Genomic DNA, 14,431 nt, shown 5'->3' on the forward strand with positions numbered 1-14,431 from the left:
CAAAAGTGAGATCGCTGAGTCATAGGGGAGCTCTATGTGAAGTCTTTTGAGGATCCTCCATACTGCTTTCCAGAATGGTTGAACAAGTTTACATTCCTACCAACAGTGCAGTGGGTTCCCTATTGTCCACATCCAGCATCTATTGTTATTAGATTTCTTGATTATAGTCATTCTAACAGGGAGGAGGTGGAAATTCAATGTTCATCTTTATTTCTTTTTTTTTTCTTTTTTTGCAGTTGTGGGGCCTGAACTCTGGGCCTGGGCACTGTCCCACAGATCTTCAGCTCAAGGCTAGCACTCTACCACTTGAGCCCCAGCATCACTTCTGGCTTTTTTCTGCTATGTGGTGCTGAGGAATCAACCCAGGGCCTCATGCATGTGAGGCAAGCACTCTACCACTGAGCCACCTTCCCAGCCCTCAATGTTCTTTTGATTTGCATTTCATTTATTGCCAGAGAAGTTGAGCATTTCTTCATATGTCTATTGGCCACTGCTATTTTCTCTTCAGAGAAGACTTTCTTTAGCCCATTTATTAAGCAGGTAGTTGTTTCTTTGAAGATTTGTTTTGGGGGAATTAATTTTTTAAGTTCTATGTATATTTTGGATATGAGGCACTTGTATGTTTTGGGCTACTGAAGATCTTCTCCCAATCTGTAGGTTTTCTATTGAGCTTTCTAACTATGTCCTTTGACATGCAGAAGCTCTGCAGTACAATGCAATTCTATTTGTCCAAACTTTCTTTAATGTGTTGTGTTGTGAACCTTTATTAAGAAAATTTTGGCCTGTGAATAGGAACCCTAAAGTTTTTTCTATTCTTTCCTGTAATGTTTTCAGGGTGTCTGCTTTGACTTTGAGGTCTTTCATCCAATTGGAGTTGATTCTGGTGCAAGGTGATAGATAAAAGGATCTAGCTTTAGTTTTCTACAAGTACTTAACTAGTTTTGCCATTCCATTTACTGAAGAGGCTGTCTTTCTTCCATCCTATTTCTTTGGATCCCTTATCAAAGATAAGTTGGCTATAGGTCTGTGAGTTCATTTCTGGGTTTTCAGTTCTATTCCATTGGTCCTCAGATCTGTTCTTGTGCCAGTGCCAAGCAGTTTTGATTACTATAACTTTGTAATAAAGTTTGAAGTTTGGTTTTGATATTCCTCTAGCACTGATCTTTCTGCTAACGATTTTTGTTATTTGGGATATTTTATTGTTCCGTATGAATTTTTGGATTGGTTCTTCTATTCCATTAAAATGGGGTTGGAATATTGATGGGTATTGCATTAAATTTGTAGACGGCCTTTGGCAGTATTGCCATTTTTACAATGTTAATCCTCCCAATCCTGGAGCATAGGAGGTTTTTGCACTTCTTTAGTTTTGCTTTGATTTCCTTTTTCATGTTTTTAAAGTTTTCATCATAGAGATCCTTTACTTCTTTAGTTAATTCCTTGTTAGTTGATATTCCTGGGGGGGTCTTATTACAAAAGGAGTTGCTTTTCTGATTTCAACCACACCCTTCTCATTATTGGTACAGAAAAGCCATTGATTTTTGAGGGTTAATTTTATACCCTGCTACTTTGCCAAAGATTAGGTCAACTTAGGTAACTTTGGAATAGAGTCCATGGGGTTCTCTGAATACAAGATCATGTCACCTGCAAAGAGGCAGAGTTTTACTTCATCTTTCCCTATGTGGATCCCCTTTATGTTTGCATCTTGTCTTATTGCTGTAGCTGGGCATTCTAATACTAAATTGAAGAGGAGTGGAGAGAGCAGACATCCTTGTCTTGCTTCTGAATTTAGAGGAAATGGTTTTAACTTTTCACCATTAAGTATAATGCTGGCTGTAAGGTTTGTTATACACAGCCTTTTTTTATTGAGGAATGTTCCATGGATTTCTAGTTTCTCCAGAGCTTTCATCATAAAGGGGTGTTTGATCTTGTCAAATGCTTTTTCTGTGTCTATTGAGATAATCATGAAGCTCTTCTCCTTGGTCTTGTTGATGTTACAAATTACATTAATTGATTTGCATACATTGAACCAGCTTTGCATTCCTGGAATGAATCCTGTTTAATCATAATATATGATTTTTTTGATGAGTTGTTGAAGTTGATTGGCCAAAATTTTGTTGTGAAATTTTGCATCGATATTCATCAAAGAAATGGGTCTAAGGTTCTCTGATGAGTCCCTTCTTTGTTTTGAGATGAGGTTTATGCTGGCTTCATAGAAAGAGTTTGGTGGTACACTTTCACTTTCAATCTCATTGAAAAGTTGAAGGAGTATTGGTGTGAGTTCTGCTTTGAAGGCCTTAGAGAATTCAGTTGTGAATCCATTTGGTCCTGGGCTTTTCTTGGATAGGAAGTCTCTTATTGCTGTTTCTATTTCAATACATGATATGTGCCTGCTTAGTTGGTTTAAATCTTCTTGGTTGAGTTTGGACATATTAATACTTACTAGAAATTCATCCATTTCCTCCAGATTCTCAAATTATTTAGCATAAAGTTTTGAAAAGTATTTCCTTATAATGTTCTGAATCTTGGTTGTTTCTGTTGTGGTGTTTCCATTCCCATCTCTGAGTTTATTTGGGTTGTGTTCTCTTCTTTTTTTGGTAAGATTTGCTTAGGGTCTGTCAATTTTGTTAATTTTTCTGAAGAACCAACTCTTTGTTTTGTTGATTTGTTCTGTGCTTTTGGAGGGGGACTCTAAGTTATTTAAGTTTTAACTCTTATCTTCAATAATCCACCAGAAAACCAGAAGCGGCACTGTGGCTTAAATGCTAGAGTGCTTGCCTTAAGCTGAAGAGCTGAAGGACAGGGCCCAAGCCCAGAGTTCAAGCCCCACAACTGACAAAAACAAAAACAAACAAAAAATCAATGATTTGGGCTTGTGAGCCCAGGTGAGCAGCTGGAGCTCAGGCCACAGTTGCTGCCATGATGCTCCTGGTCCCTGCCCCCTCAGCAGAATGGCATGCAGGGCGACACAGAAACTGCCTATGGGGCGACACAGAAACTGCCTATGGAGATAGAGGCAACGCTGTTGAGTCCCTGTTCCCCAAAGCAGCGGTGCTGCTCCCCTCTGCCTGGCCCAACAATGGGCCTGAGGCCCCAGAAGGCGAGAAACAGCCGCTTTCAACTCAGATCTTGTTGCCCACTCAGCCAGCTTCGACGGGCAGCAAGCAGTGCCTCCCAACTCCAGAGCAAAATTTTCAGAACATAGAGCAAGAATATAGTCATTTTCAGAAGTGGAGACATTTAGAATTTATTCTTAATCAAAGTGAAGCATGTACTTCAAAAAGCCATCCTGTCTCTTCCACACTCACAGCACCTAGTTCTCCAGGTTTTTCCTGAAGAAAAAACAGCCTACTTTTACCCTTCACAAGTTCGAATAATATGTGAGCGACTCTTAAAAGTCTATGAAGAAAAATTTCGGGAGGAATATGAACAAATCCTCAATACTAAACTAGCGGAACAATATGAGTCATTTGTGAAATTCACACATGATCAGACTATGCTGCAATATGGGATAAGGCCAAAAGCTATGTATCCTGAAGCTCTATTGCATATCTGGGTACCAGGTTTGACCTCAAGAGATGGTTGCTGTACACTTTTTGCAACTGGTTTGATATCACATTTCAGCTCCAACTTTGCATCCTGAGAATACTTCAATGTTTCTGCAAGTCCATTTCATATAACTTGAAAGACCTTAAAACTTTCTGTTGCCAGAAGTACATCTTTCTTTTCTGCTCATCCAATAAACAGCTGTGCCCTACTGTGATAAATTTTACAAACAAAAATACTTGAAGCAGCAGTTTAGCAAAACATGCCATCAGTGGCAGTCAACAAATGGAGTTTCTCCAAGCACAGTTTTGTAAGAAGTGTGTGTGAGAGTGTGTGTATGTGTGTTTTAAGTTATTATTTGTATTGTTCAGGGTTTTTTTTTTATCTTAGGGATTCTGGCTGTGAATTTGATGCAAGAAAATTTATGGTTAGAAACATTTGCTTGGTCTACAAAAGAGCATTAATGTTTTGTGACCATATAAATTGTAACAGTGGATTGTTTTATGTGTAGGTTTTATTGTTAAAAACACGGTCTGTTTCCAGGCACAGAATATGAATCCTAAGTTAGTGTGGACATTAGATGTGATTGTGATGATATAGCCGAAGTCTTCAGACCAAGATCTACAAGTCCATGGTGAGATATTAGGACAAACTGGAGACAGGCCATGGACACATGGACTCTGGCTAGCCTTGTTAGAAAATTATTTGACTCCACTCCTTAAAATACCCTGTGGAGTCTGCACTCACCTCATTCACTGAAGCTCTACAGAGATAAGGTCTACCCTGGAGCAGGAGCATTTTAGAGTTTACTCAGGAACATAGAGAGCGCTAGGATGGGCCAGGCCCTTGGCAGCACTGCTATTTGGGACAGGCCACTTCACCTTTCAGTTATTAAAAATAGAATTTGGATCCTTGCGTCAAGTTCTTCCAAACTTCTGAGGTGTCCATATTCAACTGCTTCAGCTTTGTTTTGGCAATCCCCTTGCATGAAGTTGCTTATAAACTGTTCTTTACCTTGTTTCCAAGGTTGTGGAACAGAAAGTGGCCTCTGTTTTGAGGAGGTGAAAATTAAGTATGCATTTTTCTTTTTACTGTGACTTGTTCAAGATCACAATTTACAAAATTCCTTGTTTCCTTTGTTATTGTTTCTGAAAAGGAAAGTTCTATTAAAATTGCTTTAGTTTGAATATATAAGATTGCTGTTGTTGTTTTAATTATGGCATATTTTGAAAAAAATTCTTGAGTTTTAATTCAAATGTGTGCCAATTCCTTCTAAAGTGAGGTAATATTCAGAGACAGTTGTTCTGATCACATGGCTTAGAGAAATTTCTGGGATGTTAACATTCAAAGATTCCTTATTGATGAATGACTTTACTTAAGTCTAACCAACAACTGCAATATTATTCTTTCTATATTTTCATTATATAGTATTAACAAGCTTAGTTGCAAACAAATAAAATACTTAAGCTATTCTAAAAAAATCAATGGCTTTCCTGTATGCCAAGCACGAGAAGAGCACAGCTGAAATCAGGAAAGCAACTCATTTTGTAATAGCCCCACGAAAAAATAAAATACATAGGAGTTAATTAAAGAAGTGAAGGACCTCTATGATGAAAACATTAAAAATGGAAATTAAAGTAAAACTAAGAAAGTGAAAAAACCTCCTATGCTCCTGGATTGGAAGGTTAACATCCTGAAAATGGCAATACTGCCAAAGGCTATTTACAAACTCAATGTGCTAACTATCAATATCCCAACATCATTTGCAATGAAATAGAAGAAGCAATCCAAAAATTCATATAGAACAATAAAATATCCTGAATAGCAAAAACAATCCTTAGCAGAAAGAACAGTGCTGGAGGAATATCAATACCAAACTTCAAACTTTATTACGAAGTTATAGTAATCAAAACTGCTTGGTACTGCCACAAGAACAGATCTGAGGACAAATGGAATAGAACTGAAAACTCAGAAATGAACCCACAGACCTATAGCTACCTAATTTTCGATAAGGGACCTAAAAATAGAATGGAAGAAAAACAGCCTCTTCGGTGAATAGTGCTGGCAAAACTGGTAAAACACCTGTAGAAAACTAAAGCTAGATCCTTATTACCCTGCACCAGAATCAACTCCAAATGGATCACAGACCTCAAAGTCAAAGCAGACACCCTGAAAACATTACAGGAAGGAATAGGAGAAACTCTAGCGCTTCCTGTCACAGGCCAAAATTTTCTTAAAGGCTCAGAAACACAACACATTAAAGAAAGTTTGGACAAATAGAATTGCATTGTACTGCAGAGCTTCTGCATGTCAAAGGACATAGCTAGCAAGATCAATATAAAGTCTACAGATTGGGAGAAGATCTTCTCTAACCATACAAGGTCTCATATCTAAACTATATTTAGAACTTAAAAAAATTCCCCCATTGGGTGGGGGGGCAGGGAAGATTGAGGGGGCGGGGAGAGGATGGGAAGGTATGGGAAGGGAAAACAAAGGAGACTACTACAATGCTTGATAAGAAATGTACTCATTATCTTGCCCATGTAATTGTAACCCCTCTGTACAGTATTTTCACAATAAAAAAAATTCTTTAAAAAATTAATTCCCCCAAAACAAATCTTCAAAGAAACAACTGCCTGATTAATAAGTGGACTAAAGACTTAAAAAAAAGAATTCTCTGAAGAGGAAAAAAGAGTGGCCAAAAGATACAGGAAGAAATGCTCAACTTCTCTGGCCATAAAAGAAATGCAAATCAAAAGAACATTGAGATTCTACCTCACCCCAGTTAGAATGGCTACAATCAGGAAATCTAATAATAACAGATGCTGGAGGGGATGTGGCCAAAAGTGAACCCTACTGTATTGTTGGTGGAAGTGTAAATTTGTTCAATCATTTTGGAAAGCGGTATGGAGTTTCCTCATAGAGCTCCCTTATTTATGTCCCAGCAATCCCACATTTGGGCATTTACCCAAACAATCACAAACATGACCATACTAAAGCTACCAGCACAACTATGTTTATCACAGCATTATTCACCATAGCTAAGATATGGAACCAACCCAGATGCCCCTCAGTAGAAGACTGGATCCAAAAAAAAAATGTGATATATATATATATATATATATATATATATATATATATATATATATAATGGAATTTGATGCTTACATCAGAAAGAATGCCCCCCCCATTTGTTAAGAAATGGAAAGACTTGGAAAAAATCATTTTAAGTGAAGTAAGCCAGACCCAAAGAAACATAGGTCCCATAGTTTCTCTTATTTGCAATAACTAATATATATTTAGGATAATCTTACCAGACAAGCAGAATAGGTCAAAAGCTATGTACATATGACTATATAAGATGATGGTAGTGAAATGAACCCCAAGATAGGGACACAAGAGGTTTTATTCTTTCTTGCTGTTGTTTTTAATGTACTTATAATGTACTATGTGATTTTATTTCTTTGGTTTGTTCTTCCCCCATGGTATAAACCCTGTTTTCACTCTATTTAATTCCAGTGCCCTGTATCTTGTATATACATTTTTCTAATTTGTGGAGGTGAAGGTAAATAACAAAATGCTGAAACAAAGTTACATGTTAATCCATTGTAACAATGAGATGTACAAGAGACTATGTTGAAAATGAACTTTACAACTTCAGAGGCAGGGAGGATTTAGGAAAGTGGGGTGGGTAAGGATGGTAGCAGAAAAAACAAAGGAGGGGGTAACAATGCTCCATAGAAAATGTACTCATTACCTTACTTGTGTAACTGTAACCTTCTGTACAGTATCTTTACAAAACATATATTAAGAAGTATAAATTAGGATCTGAGAAGGTGGCTCTGTGGTACAATGCTTGCCTTGCATGCATGAGACCCTGGGTTTGATTCCTCAGCACCACATAAACAAGAAAAGCTGGAAGTGGTGCTGTGGCTCAAGTGGTGGAGCTCTAGCCTTGAGCTGAAGAGCTTAGGAACAGTGCCCAGGCCCGGAGTTCAGGCCCCATGACTGACAAAAAAAATATATATTAAAAAATGGGTAAAGTTTAGTGATAAAGAAATAGAATCAGACTAAAATAACCAAAATAATCTCCTCAACTTGACAGCTTAGACAGGCATCTTCTAGTCTGATAATGACTTCAGTTTTCTAATAGCATGTACTTTAGAAAACTTACAACTATAAATTATTTTCTACAATAGACTATTAATGTAAAAATCTCTCAGATGCATGCCGAAGACATACCTCAAAAATGGTCATTCACTAGAATTTTGGAGCTATCTCCTTGAAATACAATTATCAAGAATGATGAGGTCCTTATTATCTCACTTCTAGGGTTGATATGGGACAATTAACAAAGGTTACCAAGTTTCCTCCAGTATTTTCCCTTATTTAACACTTAAAAATGTTTCTGTTTTGTTTTTGGTAGAGTTGAGTTAGTCTCTCTCCCCAATTGCAGTAATCTCTACTCTGGGGCAATAGTTTTGAATAAAATCGTACCTACCTTTGTCCTATGTTTTTTGACAGGCTACAGAAAAGATACAATGGTATCAGCTAATTATATATTCCACTAGCATAATCGGTATAAATCTGACACTTGTGTAACCCTCACTCAGTAATTTCCTTTCTTCCTGCTAACTTCTCTACCATATTTTCTTTTTTCTATGTGAAATACATCTGAGATAACTTTGTTTCCAATGCTCTGTAGTTGAGGTTGACATATAAATAGATTGTTGGTATAATCTCTTTTCTAACTTGATGTACAGTATTTGTTGCATGTGGCATTTTCTTCAGCAAAAGTCATTGCTGAAATTTAAACTACGTCTGTGAAATGAGTATCTTTTATCTATTGAATATCTCTTTCCTACTTTGTTATTTAATAATTCCAGAATATTTTCCAGAGGCTTCTCCTATATCTAACTATTGAATCTATAAGCCCTGTGGAGGTTGGCAAACTGTAGATGTAGATATGAGCCTTCTACCCAGAAGATGAAATGGTAACTCTGCACATAATTTTTCAAGTTTAAAATATGTAAAGTTTTTTTCACTTTCCAACTAACATTATTTCTTCACTGACACTATATTTACCCATAATTTACTTGAACCTTCCTAAGATAAATTCAACTCAGGATGACATGTGGTGAAACCAATTTTAGATACCCAACGTCAAGATTAAATCAACAGTTATTTAGCAGGAAATTATGACATTACTTTAAGCTTCTGAGATTACTTCAGTGTTTTTTGGTTGTTGTTTTTTTTTTTTTTTTGCTGATTTCAGAAGTCACCAGTCCTTTGAAAATACCACATTATTGAGAAATTTTGTTCTGAGTACTTTAACATTTATTAATCCACCATGATTTCCATTAATCTCCCCATTTGCCAAACTTCTATGCTCAAAATATTCCTCATTTCAGAATTATTGAAGTAACTTCTTTTGTAGAGACATTTAAAATTTCTAGATGAAAAGCTATTCATTAAAACCAAGCAAAAAGGAAGTATAAGAGTACATTAGATTCATGTTTAACTTAGTGGCTGGTTTTCTTTTGATTCACACCTTGTGCAGGTGGTAGCTACTTAATACCTTGAATACATACTTTTTAAACTGGAAAGACAATAATATCAATGTTTTAGCAAGAATTCAAATTTAGAATAATCTATTTGAATATCCATGAGAAAGGTTTTACTTTCCTAAGTAGTGATCACTGCAGATAAAACCAAAAAAAGTCCAATTTTTCACTTGTTTTTCTACTTTCATACTATTTACTAGTGACTCTGTAGTTGATATTATAAACAGACAACATGCAAGAATCACTTATGCCTAATCACTTGCGTTTAGGAGTAAAATCTATAGGTTAACCTATCTTAAATTTTATATAATGCAGGAAATTTAAACATATTACAGAACCCAAACTATACAAACACTTAACATTAAACATTTGTATAAAGATATGATATACAAACAGTCTCAACATGAGTATTAATTTTCCATGGAACATACTAATTAACTTCGTGAATAACCAAGATATTTTAATAGCCTAACCGTTTCTTTTGCTTATGCTATGAGAGTAAGAAGAGAGGGACAAGAGAAGCCAAATGTGTTGGTACATGCCTGAAATCCCAGAATCTGAGTACTAAGGCAAGAGGATCTTTGATTTGAAGCCATCTGAGCTAATAGCAAGATTCTATTTCAAACAAAACAAACAAACAAAACAAGAATGAATAAAGAATAAAGGAAAAGATGAAAAGAAATCCAATGCTTAGGGCTGGAAATATGGCTTAGTGGTAGAGTGCTTGTTTGGCATGCAGGAAGCCCTGTGTTTGATTCTCCACATAAACAGAAAAAACCAGAAGTGGTGCTATGGCTCAAGTGGTAGAGTTCCAGCTTTGAGCAAAAGCAGCTCAGGGACAGTGCCTAGGCCCTGAGTTCAAGCCCCAAGACTGACAAAAAAAAGAAAGAAGAAAGAAATCCAATGCTTATTGTCCACATTTGTTGTCTCATTTATTCTTTGCAACAATTCTACAAAGGAGAAATTATTACCAATTTATGAATAATAAAACTTAAGTCTGGAACTACCTCAGTGTAACTCATCAGAGATTACAATATTTGTAGAAAGGATGTACAATTGACATATTACAGCTAAAATTGGAAACAAGTTGAGTTTAGATTAGATCTCCTAGTTTCACCCTTATACTATTCTGCCTTTTGGCACAAAAATAATCTGTAGTTCCAGACTTAGAACAACGGAAAAATGTGAAAGCACCAATCTAGGTGAGACAGGTTGTCCTATCTATTCTTATATTACACTACCAGAGATTGGCTGGGAGGCCAAGATTTAATTTGCAGTCAAATTTATAATGGAAGAGACTTTTCTCTAAAATATATTGCAATAGAGTAGAGAGATAATAGTGACAAGTCAAATATCTCCACACAAAAATAATGGACAGAAACTTTCTGGCCTGCATTTTTATCAGTTTGCAAAGATATAATTCAAACACAGAATTGCCACTGAGGTTGTTGTTTTTTTTTCCCCTAGCAAACTTTATACATGAAATTACTGCCTTGCTTTCGCCTTCTCTAAGCTACATACTTCTTCAACATGGACTGCGGGAAAACTTGTGTAGCCTCAAAGCCAGTGTGTGATCATAGGATCACTGATCATCTATCAGCCTTTTATCACTGAGATTTCTAAGCCTTGGATTGCATAGCCTCTTCAAGAGTAGGATTCACAAAATTCACACAAACTTGGTGGAATGGATATCTCAAGTGGTAATTGGTATGTGGTACCCAGATATTTCTTAAGACATGTTCAGATGTTGCTCTGAAGGTGTTATTTAGATGAGACTGATATTTAAATCAGAAGAAATTGAATAAAGTAGATTATGCTCCATTAGGTGGTGGTTCTCATTCAATCCATCAATTGGAAGAGCCACCATCACACCCTCCCATTCTTCCCCCTTCACACACACACCCTGAGGATGAGGAATCCACTAGTAGAATACCTTTGGACTCATGGTGTAATGTCACCAGCCTGCCATCCTTGAAAATTACCAACAAGAGAATATAAGAAACTTAAATTAATATACTATTGTTAAACAGTAATCACCTTAAATTCTCTCTCCATATATTACACACACACACACATACACACACACACACACACACACACCATTGAATGTTTCTGTGGCAATGAAAATTAAAATTTGATGATAGGGGGCTGGGAAGATGGCTCAGTGGTAGAATTGTGGCAATGAAAATTAAAATTTGATGATAGGGGGCTGGGAAGATGGCTCAGTGGTAGAATGCTTGCCTTGCATGCATGAGGCCCTGGGTTTGATTCCTCAGCACCACAAAAGCAGGAAAAGCCAGAAGTAGTGCTGTGGCTCAATTGGTAGAGCTCTAGCCTTGAGCTGAAGAGCCGAGGGACAGTGCCCAGAGTTCAGGCCCCACAACCGACAACAACAACAAAAAAAATTGATGATAGGATGAAACTTCCTGTCCATTCCATTTCTCCATATTCTCTGTCATTAGCTAATCAAATGACCAATAAAATTTTGTTATACATTTTGTACTCAGCTTTTGAAATGATTAACCACTTCTAATGTTTGTTTTTTATTCTTTCCTTCCTTTACTAACATAACATGAACTTGTAATAAATACATTTTGGAAACAGATATAATCTCTTTTCCAAACTTTCAGAAAAGTGACTTTACAAAGAAGTTTGCAAGGAAGTGTCATTCCTTGTTTCAAATTTCCTGTTCTCTAAAATGGATGTTGCATAGTATTATAAATGGATACACAAATTGCAAATTGATTCATTTTGCTCCTCTATCTCTCAGTGGCTTTCCTTTATCTATTATAAAATCTGAACTCAGCATTGCCATGGCCTACAGGTACCAACTAATCTTTTCTACCATTCAAATTAATCTCAAATAACACCTCCTGACCACCCCCCTCAGCTACATTTCTTTTCCTCAAACAAGCTAAGCATAATAATCAAATAACATCTTTAGTTTTTGTAATTGCTACTTAGACTACTCTTCCCCAAGAGCATTCTTTGTTGACTTTTCTATAAGCACAGAGCAAAGCAATTCTTCCTCAGGCAACGTGTTCCAGAATACCTCCTCCTCCTCAGAACCCACTCTTCCCTGTAATATATCACCTCATAACAGTCTATTGTCTTCACAGTACTTGTCTTACCAGGAATTTTCTTGTTGCCCTGTTCTACTTGTTTTCATGTTGCCTATTTCTTTTTTTTAATTGCTATTGTAGAGGTGTTGTACAGACCAGTTACAGTTACTTAAGTCAGATAATGAATACGTGTATTTTTGAACATTGTCCTCCCTTTCTTTGCTGGCTTCCAGTTTTTCCCTCCCTTCCCCAGCCACAAGTTGGGTAGTTCATTTTCAGCATAGTATCTCATGAGTACCATTGCTGTATTTGTTCTTGTCTCACCCTTTCTGTGCCACCCCCCCACCATGACCATGTCCCAAAACACATGAACCTACAAACAAGCTAAAAGGTACAGAAAACAAACACAACATCAAATAATAACCTCTTGCTTCCTTTTCTTGGAGTTCATTTCAATAAATATAATTTTATATGAGCATATGCACATAGCTATTGAGCATTTGTGATCCTCCCCTCCTCTCCTCTTCCTTCTTTGGTCTCACTGTGAATGTCTCCAATCCTGTATAATTTATCATGCCCAAGTGCATTTTTTTTGTCTTCTATGATCCAGTGTGTTTATTTGTAGATTTATAGACACTTTCTAGTCATATGAATGAGGAAGCCCATGCAACATGTGTCTTTAGTTCTTGCTTACTTCTCTTTTTTATTCCATCTTTCCATTTCCTTATGAATGGTATCATTCTTTCTAATGGAAGCAAAGAATTCCATTGTGCATATATATTTTGTTTTCTTTACCCATTCATCCACAGAGGGGCATTTGAGTTGATTCCATATCTTGGCTATGGTAAGCAATGCTACAATGAGCATAGTTGTGCTGGTGACTTTAGTGTGGCTCTATTTGTAGTCTATTGGATAAATTCCCAGGAGTGGGATTGCTGGGTCATAGGGAAGCTCTACGTTTAGTCTTTTGAAGAGCCTCCATACTGCTTTGTAGAGTGATTGAACAAATTTACATTCCCACCAACAGTGTAATACAAATTCCTTTTGACCATATCCCCACCAGCATTTGTTATTGTTCATTTTCTTCATAATGGTTATTCTAACTGTAATGAGGTGGAATCTCAATGTTTGTGTTTTGTTTGGCTGTTTTGTCGGTCTTAGAGCTTTTACTCTGGGCTTGGGCACTGTCTCTGAGCTCTTCAGCTCAAAACTAGAGCTCTACCATTTGAGCCACAGCATCACTTCTGGTTTTCTGGTGCTTAACTGAAGGTAAAAGTCTCACCCAAGCTGGCTTTGAACCATGATTCTCAGAACTCAGCCTCTTGAGTAGCTAGGATTTCAAGCGTGAGCTACCAGCACCCAGCTAAATGATTTTGATTTGTTGTTGTTTGTTTGTTCCTCTTTTTATTTATTTTTAATAGTAATGGATCTTTATTAAGAAATTTTCATCCTGTGCCAAGCAGCTCTAGAGTTTCTCTCATTCCTTCTTGTAATGTTTTCAAGTGTCTGCTTTGACTTTGAGGTCTTTGATCCATTTGGAGTTGATTCTGGTGCAGGGTGGATAGATAAGGATCTAGTTTTAGTTTTCTTCAGGTTCTTAACCGATTTTGCCAACACTATTTACTCACGAGACTGTTTTTCTTCCATTCTTAAGTCCCTTCTCGAAAATTAGGTAGCTATAGGTCTGTGGGTTCATTTCTGAGTTTTCAGTTCTATTCCATTAGTCCTCAGATCTGTTCTTGTGCCAGTACCAAGCAGTTTTTTTTTTTTTTGGGGGGTCTGGTCGTGGGGCCTGAACTCTGGGCCTGGGTGCGGTCCCTCAGCTCTTCAGCTCAAGGCTAGCACTCTACCACTTGAGCCACAGCGCCACTTCCGGCTTTTTTCTTTTTGCTTATGTGGTGCTGAGGAATCGAACCCAGGGCCTCAGGCATGCAAGGCAAGCGCTCTACCACTGAGCCATCTTCCCAGCCCCCAAGCAGTTTTGATTACTATAACTTTGTAATAAAATTTGAAGTTTGGTATTGATATTCCTCCAGCCCTGTTCTTTCTGCTAAGAATTGTTGTTGCTATTCGGGGTCTTTTATTGTGCCATACGACTTTTTGGATTGCTTCTTCTATTTCATTGAAAAATGATGTTGGGATATTGATAGTTAGCACATTGAGTTTGTAGGTAGCTTTTGGCAGTATTGCCATTTTCAGGATGTTAACCTCCCAATCCAGGAGTATGGGAGATTTTTCCACTTACTTAGTTCTATTTTAATT

The 14,431-nt window shown here is 37.0% G+C and overlaps 1 pseudogene; it reads left to right on the forward strand.

The window, feature by feature from the left end:
- The first annotated feature begins 2,953 nt into the window (after nt 1–2,953).
- On the forward strand, nt 2,954–3,640 carry LOC122117290 (annotated as a pseudogene).
- Nucleotides 3,641–14,431: the final 10,791 nt, after the last annotated feature.

Source organism: Dipodomys spectabilis, unplaced genomic scaffold (assembly GCF_019054845.1).
Source record: "Dipodomys spectabilis isolate Male_0828 unplaced genomic scaffold, ASM1905484v1 ptg000140l, whole genome shotgun sequence".
Classification (NCBI taxonomy): domain Eukaryota; kingdom Metazoa; phylum Chordata; class Mammalia; order Rodentia; family Heteromyidae; genus Dipodomys; species Dipodomys spectabilis.